The sequence below is a fragment of the Lotus japonicus genome, chromosome 1 (assembly GCF_012489685.1).
Source record: "Lotus japonicus ecotype B-129 chromosome 1, LjGifu_v1.2".
Taxonomy (NCBI): Eukaryota; Viridiplantae; Streptophyta; class Magnoliopsida; order Fabales; family Fabaceae; genus Lotus; species Lotus japonicus.
In genome coordinates this window covers 18,425,577-18,435,691 of record NC_080041.1, presented here as the reverse complement: position 1 = coordinate 18,435,691, position 10,115 = coordinate 18,425,577, and the positions used below count along the sequence as shown (strand labels likewise).

At 37.9% G+C, this 10,115-nt stretch overlaps 1 pseudogene; it reads right to left on the bottom strand.

The window, feature by feature from the left end:
- Window positions 1-4,254: 4,254 nt before the first annotated feature.
- Window positions 4,255-9,874, bottom strand: LOC130733963 (putative disease resistance protein RGA1; annotated as a pseudogene).
- Window positions 9,875-10,115: the final 241 nt, after the last annotated feature.

Sequence of the window (10,115 nt, the reverse complement as noted above, 5' to 3'; positions counted from 1 at the left end):
TTTTTTAAAATGACTTGGACCTTGATTATTCTACTTGTTTAACATTAGAATAGGAGGTGAGATTTGAAGCCAAATTTCCGTGGATTGTCAAACAATGAAAATGGAACAGATTTTGATATCACATTAAATTATAATGAAAACGAGGTGCATTTTGCTTGATAACAATTAACAAGCGCGATAGGTGTTCACCGGAAATTTATAGTACAAACAGTGAACTGCGAAAAATAATGTCTAAACCTCTCTCCTCTTATTACCAGGAACAGCAGGCCCAACTCATCAAATAAATCTGTTCCTGAAAACTACTCTTCATGAATGGATCCAATGTCAACTTTGAATTGTTTATCTGTTATTGATTAAGACATCACATGCTACTGGATCCAATGGCAGTCCCTAGCTTCCAAGAGATTTCCTTGAATAAACACTGCATTAACTAATTTCAAACTTTTTCCAAGAGGTTTCCTTGAATAAACTCAGTAAAGTTCAAATTTATTTTTTGTAAACTAGTACAGTTCAAATTAATGCTTCTACACTAGGTTCAAAATTCTAGGATCATCAATTGTTACAGCTATAAGTCTATGTGTTCAAAGTCTCAAGACCATTGACTGGTTAGGAAATATAAGCAAAATTATACAGGCGCGTGCGCGACGCCAATAGGAAGTATCTGCACATGATCAATAACGAAAGTGGAACAAACTTGTTTTCAACTTTTACACCATCTCAAATGATGGTCCAGGCCTTGCTTTGAGTTGTGTTTGAGAGTTTGCTCTCTCTAATTAAAAATGGATGGTCGCACTACAGTTCAAATTGATACTTCAGCACTCTCTTCTTAGGATTAAGAGTAAACAGCCATTTAGGTCCCTGACTGTGTTCACTTATGATGGAGTGGTCCTCATACTTTGAAAATGGTTTTTTTTTGTCCCTGAATGTGTCACCGTCGTTCAAGTTAGTCCTTAGTTGTGTTTTCCGTTGGTCCCTCAGACGGAAAAATCCAAAATGGCACATTTTTTTCCATGCTAGCATCCTACTTGGCACATTTTCTTTTTTCCTCCTAAAAAACACGGTCAAATACGTCCCTCACTTATGCTTCTTCTTCTTTATCTTCCTCATCTTCATCTTCTTTATCACACTATCACCATGCTTGCACTTGAACCGGAGCTTGGTTAGGGTTTCCATTTTGCGGATTAGGGAACCCTTGAGTCCGAGGGTTCCACTGGTTTTGCTTGTTCCATCGATTGGGACTCGGGGGTGGCTGAAAGTTGGGGTTTTGAGAACTGGGTCGCTGGAAGTTGGGGTTTTGCGAAATGGGTGATCAAAAATTGGGGTTTTGAGGAATGTATTGTTGAAAATTGGGGTTTTGAGGAATGTGTTGTTGAAAGTTTGGGTTTTGAGAAATGGGTTGTTGAAAGTTGCGATTCTTAGGAATGTGTGGCGGCGACGGTGGTGGTTGTTGTTGATTCCACGCTTGTGGAGGAAATTGATTGAGAGGGGGATAGTTCTTGTTCTGGTTGATGGTTTGTGGGTTGAAATGTTGTTGAGGTTGAATGTGTGAAGGATCAGTGGGTGTTGTGAAGAAGGGAATCTGCCATAGAAGGTAGTCGATGTAGGAGGCATTGTAAACAAGTCCTGGATCTGCTGCTCTTTTGGGGTTGAAGTGACCAAAACCCATTGGAAAAGGTGTTGCAGGATTTCCAGTTTCATCAGTTAATGGATTATCAATGTTGTATATTGCCATGGCTGCAAAAAAGAAAAAGGAATTGATCAGGAAATTTTATATTAGGGAATTTCAATGTCCACTGCAGAGAATGAAGTTGCTAATTGTTATAGTAGCCTTATCAATGATTGAGCTGAAAAAAATGATACATCATAATAGGAAAATATCAATGCTACATGAACAGATGAAAAAGTCAAATTGAGGGCTCACCTTAGTAATAATGTGCTTCTTAATTTCTTAGTATGATGTTTTCTTTCTGTCATTATTACATTTCTCCATTTGCTTAGAATTGGTAGCGATTAAATGGGGGCAGCCGGGCAGGTGAGTTTACTGGTTCGTCTCATATTGTCAGCACTGCAATTAACACCTTTGTTTGTTGCACATGTATCTTGGCCATTTGGATTTTTTAAGATTTGAGATTTTGTTTGGAAAAGAGATTAAGATGAAAAAGATGATGTTTAGGACATGATTTTTTTTTTCTGGGTAAGATGATGAAAAACATGAAGATTGATGAACATGATGAAGATGCTGGGTTTCTTTTTTTATATTTATTTTTTATGAATTAATAGTTTTTTTTTTTTCTCTTAGGGGGACTAAATTGACTAAGGTCACATAACAAGATCTGAGTTGTCAAGCCAACATGGTAAAAATGATGACACTGGGACTTTTCCGTCTCAGGGACTAACAGAAAACTCAACCAAGGACCAACTAGACCGACGACAACGCATTTAGGGATGAAAAAGACCATTTCTAAAGTATGAGGACCAGTCCATCATAAGTGAACACAATCAGGGATCAAAATGGTTGTTTACTCTAAAAAGAATCTAAAATTGAATCTAAAAGATGAGTTGTGCAATGTGAAGGCTTAACCACCATAGGAAAGTACTATCAGGTGCTATAGATTTTTAGGTTGGTGAGCACAGGTTCACACAACACAAATTAACAAACTTTCTATAACACTACTTTTTCTCTTTATTTCACTCTACCATATCAATTATATATACCCCATTCTTTTAACTGTAGTGAGACCCTCCCTTTTAAACTTACCCAGTATTATTAATCCTAAGAAGAGAGTGCTGAAGTATCAATTTGAACTGTAGTGCGACCATCCATTTTTAATTAGAAAGAGCAAACTCTCAAACACAACTCCAAGCAAGGCCTCAACCATCATTTGAGATGGTGTAAAAGTTGAAAACAAGTTTGTTCCACTTTCGTTATTGGATCATGTGCAGATACTTCCTATGGGCGTCGCGCACGCACCTGTATAATTTTGCTTATATTTCCTAACCAGTCAATGGTCTTGAGACTTTGAACACATAGACTTATAGCTGTAACAATTGATGATCCTAGAATTTTGAAGCTAGTGTAGAAGCATTAATTTGAACTGTACTAGTTTACAAAAAATAAAATTGAACTTTACTGAGTTTATTCAAGGAAACCTCTTGGAAAAAGTTTGAAATTAGTTAATGCAGTGTTTATTCAAGGAAATCTCTTGGAAGCTAGGGACTGCCATTGGATCCAGTAGCATGTGATGTCTTAATCAATAACAGATAAACAATTCAAAGTTGACATTGGATCCATTCATGAAGAGTTTGGAGCCTCTTTATTACGATCCAGATCATCTGCATAATAAATGGATAAAGTATGCTATGACTCAGAATTTGGGCTTGGCCAGCGGACATGTTCAATATCCTTGATACTTTTGTTTGGTGTTTAGTCTTTCGAAATTCTCTTGTGCCGAATATTACAAAATAAATCTGAAATCCTTGTGACTGACATAATGATCTGATACATATTTTCCTTCTTTTCAGCTTCTTCGGATTGAAGAGGAACTTAAAAGTGTGCGATATGCTGGTGAAGCTTTTAGATCACCTTAGAGTGAATGACTTCTGATGTCAAACTTATTCCTGAGATATATGTGCATCAAAATCTGTCATCATTGGTTTTATCAAGAAAAAAAAATGGGGACCAAGGAAAATCCAGAGTTGTGGTATTGCTGCTAGCCTTCTGAGTTTTTCAAAAGATCTTGATGAGTTAGTCTTAGAATGTGTTTTGAACTGAAATAATTTCTCTGGACAAGTAACTGATACTTGAAGCCATTGTTGTAATGTGCTTAAGTAGTCAAATTAAATGTAACTTTATGCAGTGACAAAGCTGTGAAGGAGTAGTTTTCAGGAACAGATTTATTTGATGAGTTGGGCCTGCTGTTCCTGGTAATAAGAGGAGAGAGGTTTAGACATTATTTTTCGCAGTTCACTGTTTGTACTATAAATTTCCGGTGAACACCTATCGCGCTTGTTAATTGTTATCAAGCAAAATGCACCTCGTTTTCATTGTAATTTAATGTGATATCAAAATCTGTTCCATTTTCATTGTTTGACAATCCACGGAAATTTGGCTTCAAATCTCACCTCCTATTCTAATGTTAAACAAGTAGAATAATCAAGGTCCAAGTCATTTTAAAAAATGCAAAATCTGATAGATGTTTTTCACGATTACCTTGAAAAAATAAAAATTTCCCAAATGAAGAAACAACTCAAGTATTTTGTCAAAAGTAACTATAACTAACTTCTAATGCTCTGAGCTTGGCATGGTCCCTGGTGCTTATTTTCAGGCTCCAGAGATTGCATTTCAATTGATAGACAGAATCCATTTGGTACACTGGCATTAAGAAAAATATGAAGCTGTTGGAAAAAATATGGCACAATCATCAAGTTATAAGGGAAAAAATGTTTGAAATTAACAAACCTCAGATTTCAACCAGGAATGATTTACTTTACTCCATATATCTTCCTGCAAATTGTAAATATTTATCAGTAAAAATGGTCTCAAAGTGTTATCTAATTTGTAATCAATGTCACTCTGAAATGTGAGAATTTAAGAACAAAAACTGCACATAGGGTTAAAGAAAACGGGAAAAAGTGCCAATTTCAGGTCTAAATCATTCCATTTCATATATCATGTTTTCTAAACAATGATACCATTCCCAACTTCAAAATTTATTGTGTTTTTCCCAACAATTAATGACATTTCTAGCTTGGATACATCAACATTCAACCAGCTCCAGTTTATGGAAATTATGTTTTTGATTGTGCTAAAATGTTTAACTGTTTCATTCAGATCACATAGTCAAGCAAAAAACAACATAATTAAAAAGCACTACTGGAAGCACACATTTGCCAATAATAACTCATGTAAAAGAAGGCTCATATCATGCCCAATTTGTTATTTTGATCAGAAAGTTATGTATCGTACCAACTCCATGGTAAACCAAAAAATCAGTATCCAGATAAAGAAGAGCCGAGAGAAGTCAATTGAGCAGAGAGCAACAATTTTTTTCCAAACAAGAAACACCATTTAATTGATGAATGTTTTGAATAATATACACTACACACAGCGTAAAAGTTTGATATGTCATTCAAATGATTAAAACTATGGAAATTGGAGAACATCCCATTGAATATCAACAAGAAACGCAATTAATAGAAAAAACGCGGAAGGGGTACGAGAGATCCTACCGAATTGGACTGAGAGGAGCAAATCAGAAATTCAATTCATGTCTTCTTCTTCATCATTCAATTCTCAGGTCTGGAACATGCGCTATCTTGTCCCAGTCCTCCCCTGTTCCCTCTTTACACCGCTCCTTTAATTCTGGGAAACCCGTAATGATCAGTCTCTCAAGTGCAGAGAGGTGTCGAAAACCATCCGGCAGCGAAGGGAGTGAAGACCTTCCCAACCTTGCTCTGGTAAACACTCCAGCTCATTGAACCCATCGATCTCCAGCTCCTCCAAAGCATTGAGGTTGTTGAAGAGTTCTACTGGGAAGGATGTCAGGAGGCCATAACGAAGAAAGAGGGAAGTAAGACCAGTGAAATGGGAGACCGACCTCAGTTGCTCATTTGTACAATCAGATAAAGTAAGGCTTGTAAGTGATGGAATGCATGATGGCAACTCAAGTTTAGGACAGCTGTCAATCCCCAACTTAGATAGGCGGCAGACATCTCCCCTTTTCCCACTTTTAACAACCGCTCCAACTTTGGTAAGTCATCTAATCTGAGATCTTCTAAACAAGGGAAAGCTCTCACTTCCACACCATCGTAAGATTCATCATCATCTATGTACTTCATATTTTCCATTCCCTCAAGCACAAGTCTTCTTAAAGATGGCAGTTTACTGATCGATGAGAGTTGCATCATATTCTGGCAATCAGAAAGTTCAAGCTCAACTAAATTGCTGAGCAATCCAATCCAGCTTGGGGATTTTAATCCTGCATAGTGATCTATTCTCAACTCCTTGAGATTTGACTGAGGTTGAAGCCCTTCAAGTACTCCATCCGTGTTAGTAGCATGAGACCTGGTCTCCTTGCTACTACCCCATGACAAGAATAATTTGTGAAGACCGCTTTTACCCTTCAAATTGCCCTCTTGGGCTTCAGATAAACTGCATACGTGTTCGAGGCCTTTGATGTGCAGATCTCCTCCGAGTTTTAAGTCATGTAATTCTGCCAAGCTATGCCCTGTCTTTGAACTGACAATGTAAACACTTAATGTTCTCAGACCGGATAATTTTCCAATATTAGGGAACATACATGACAATGAACTACAACTTTCAATGACAAGATGTCTTAGATTCTGTAACCGACTAAGGTGTTTTGGTAGACAAGTAAGTTTCCTCAAAGATTTCAATTTCAAGATTTCCAATTTCCTCAAGCTATAAATTGAGTCGGGCAGGGTTTTTATCTCAACATCATAAATCTCCAAATACCTCAAATGAATTAAACTCCCGAGTGATGATAAATTGGAAGAACTTGTTTGTAATACCCGAAGAGTGCGGTGTGTTGGGAGGCAAGCATATTTTTCACTATAGGAAGGTTTGAGCTGATATAATGTTCGCAAGGAATCAACTTTGTCGAACGTTCCCTGGTCGAATGATAACTCTTTCTGGCCACAGTAAAGAACGTGGTGTGTGTTTCCCAACAAATTTTTCATGCTTGCATTCTCCAAAATAACACATTCTCTCCCCATGACAGATTCAGCAAGATCGTGGACAAGGTCGTGCATCTTGAACGTAGTACCTCCAAAGAATTCGGTGGAGATATCTTGGAAGAATGATTTTCGACACAATTCATTCCAAATTGAATTACCGACATCTTCTACCTCCTTGTTTGTCGTAGATGAGATAAACCCATTGGCCATCCAAAGATCGATCAGATCTTCCTTGATGATTTCTGTATCTTTGAGAAATATGGCACAGAAAGCAAAACACTGCCTCAAGGGTGGAGTTAAATGAAAGTAACTCAACCTCAAGGCTGGCAATATACGTTCATCCTGTAAATCCCAAAGCCTACTTTCCTTAACTTCAAGCCATTCCTTTTCATCATTCTTCAAGCGCAAGAGGCCTCCTAATGCTCGTGCTGCAAGAGGTGACCCCTTACACTTTTTTTGCGATTTCCTTGCCTATAGCTACAAGCTCTACACGCTCTTCTTTGTTAGCTCCAAATGCATGCTGCTTCAACAACAACCAACAATCATCCTCGGAGAGACCTTCAAAACAGTGAGGTTGACATGTTGACGTTCCCATGATTGATGCAACATCCATATCACGAGTGGAGGGGAATTAGATTTCCCACCCCCTGTTTTAGAATTGCCACCCTAGCCTTTTTAAAAAAATGTCGGGACTACCCTCCGGGACTTAAACCTCCATACCAGTCCAGAGGTTGATGTTCTGGACTAGTCCGAGAGTTAAAAGTTCGGATTCTTTAGTTACAGTTAAAATAACATGATCGGTGTCGTGGCCGTCTTGGAGGACTTGCCTAACGAATTGTTGGGTTGAAATGTTTGGTTTGTAATTGTGGTGGTGGTTGAGATTGTAATTGATGAATATGCCTTTTGGTTTGGTCTTAACTTACTGCATTCTGCTGCTTGGTAAGAGTTATCCAGGACTTTAAGTTTCGAATCTATCCAGGACTTTAAGTTTCGGATCAATCCAGGACTTTAAGTTTCGGATCAATCCAGAACTATAAGTTTCGGACTGCTTCATAATTAAATTTACCACCCCCCTTTTTTAGACGTCCGAGAGTTGAAAAACCGGATTAATATGAAACTTCAAGATTCGGATCTTTCAAACCAGATACTGTCACAAAGACAGAAACGTGAAAATGCAGTGACAATAATATGGGACAAACAGACCTCGTTACAATACTGAAGGAAAATATTCTTGCTAATAATATGGTTACAGACATGGTTACAACATTACAAACATGAATCATATTATCAATCTTCTGTTATGTATGTTAAATCAAAGTTGGTAATAACACGAGGACCAATCCAAACAGTGTGTTCAGCCATAAATGGGGGGTGGTTGAGGAGTTTATGCAGGCCATAATGGTGGTGAGGTAGGTGAAGCTATGGAGTAATGGTGCTGAAAAAGGTGGTAGAATCTGTCAGAGGTGTCCGGAAGTTGAAGTTTCATACTAATCCGAAGGATGAAGTTTCGTACTGATCCGAAGGTTGAAGTTTCGGACTAAAACACGGAGGGGCAATATTGGTTTTTCCCCACTTTTAAATGGGGTGGGAAATCTAAAACAGGGGGTGGGAAATCTAATTCCCCGAGTGGAGACTAAAACAGAAGAACCTTTGGATCCACATGACAATAATACAGACTTCAAATTGTCCCATTTGACTTGGCTTAATCCGAGTTCCATTTGTTGATTTTTGTTCCACACGTCGTCTAGAACCAGCAAATATCTTTTACTTTGCAACAATTCTTGCACCTTTCTTTGTATTACAGGTAAATCCATGGTATTGTACTTTTCTTCTTCTGTGAAATATTTTACAATGGAACACAAAATTCCCTTGACCGAGAAATTCTCAGAAACACAAATCCAAATCTTTGGATTGAAATTGCGACTCACCTCATCATCATTGTAGACCATCTGAGAAAGTGTCGTTTTCCCCATTCCACCGAGACGGATAAACGGAAAGGAAATCAGAGAGGCGTTCTTGGCTGAGAAGAAACTCCACGATCTTCTTCTTATCATCTAGTCGTCCATATATTTGAGATTCGAGAATGGCAGGGCCGGTTTTGCGCTCTTCAACTTCTTCAGCTGACCACCCCCTCATGACACGCTCTTGTAGAAGTAACTTGGCCTTGCCTTCAGCAATCTCATCAAATCTGCTTGTAATCTCTTTGAGCCTATTGCCAATCTGATAGCGGAACTTGATGTTCTTTGGTTTCAAAGAGGACAATCCAGCAAGTCGAAGGGACTCGATGGAACATTCATCAAGGATATCATCTAGGACATAAACAGCATCTTTGAGGTGCTGCAGCCAAACCTTTATGGGTTTGTCTGTGATTTGTTTCTCCTCAGCATCTTCAACAACAGCCTTGATCAGTTCTAGATTGCGTGACAGCTTTTGAGCCTTTCCCTTGATTCCAGAAATGGTTGCGAGTTCGTTCTGAGCCAGAGAGAGCAACTTATCAAACACAGCTCCAAGCAAAGCATCTGCCATTTTCAGAGATGCAAAATTTGTTGAAAAGAGAAGAAGTGTTGATGAAGTGTGAAAACAATGCTAGCAGTAGCAGAGTCACTTAACTGAGAGAACTCTGAAAGAAAGATATTTTCAAGTGCAGTGTTTATTTGAGGAAACTATAAAATGCAAGTGCAATAATTCAATGAACAGTGCAACGATGAGAGGTAATATCATGAAAGCTTGGTAGCCATTTATGTTCCTGACAGGTGTTTTTCACATTCACCACTTTAAGGACTAGGGAGGGAGACATATCACTGTAGGAAAAATATAGCTTTTTATAAAAGATTATTCGGTAGCTCAATTATTGTAATCCCTCTAAAATTTCACTATGTAAGTTATAATATGTTTAATCTTTAGCATATGGAGTTACTACATGAAATTATTGTTTTTTCCTTTGTGAGCAGCAACTATTAATTGTTATTTTTAGTTGTATATTCTAAAATCTCTGATGGTTTTGGATGATTGCAGACATGGACCAGCATGTAGAATCTCTGATGGCAAGTATGAAAAATTGACAAAAATGTTAGCCTTGAAAAAGCATCTCTCTTTGAGGGAAAGGGGGCCCATTAATCAATTCCATCCTTCTTTTCTGGTTAGTGGAGTCATTATTCTACATACTTTCTTTGGTGGAATGAAAAGAATCAAAAGATATTCCGGCACATCCACTCACTCAATCAATTATAGCTAAGCCAAATATAAAAATTTAAAACGAAATTTAAAGAGAGAGAGAGAGGGAGGGAAAATCTTACAGATTTTACTCAGATATCAGAACCTTTTAAAGGGTTTGAGACCGTGTGGGCATAGTCTTCTAGTTGATACATGGTGTGTTTGATTGCACTGCATAAACATATATAGACAAGTCTATTACAAAA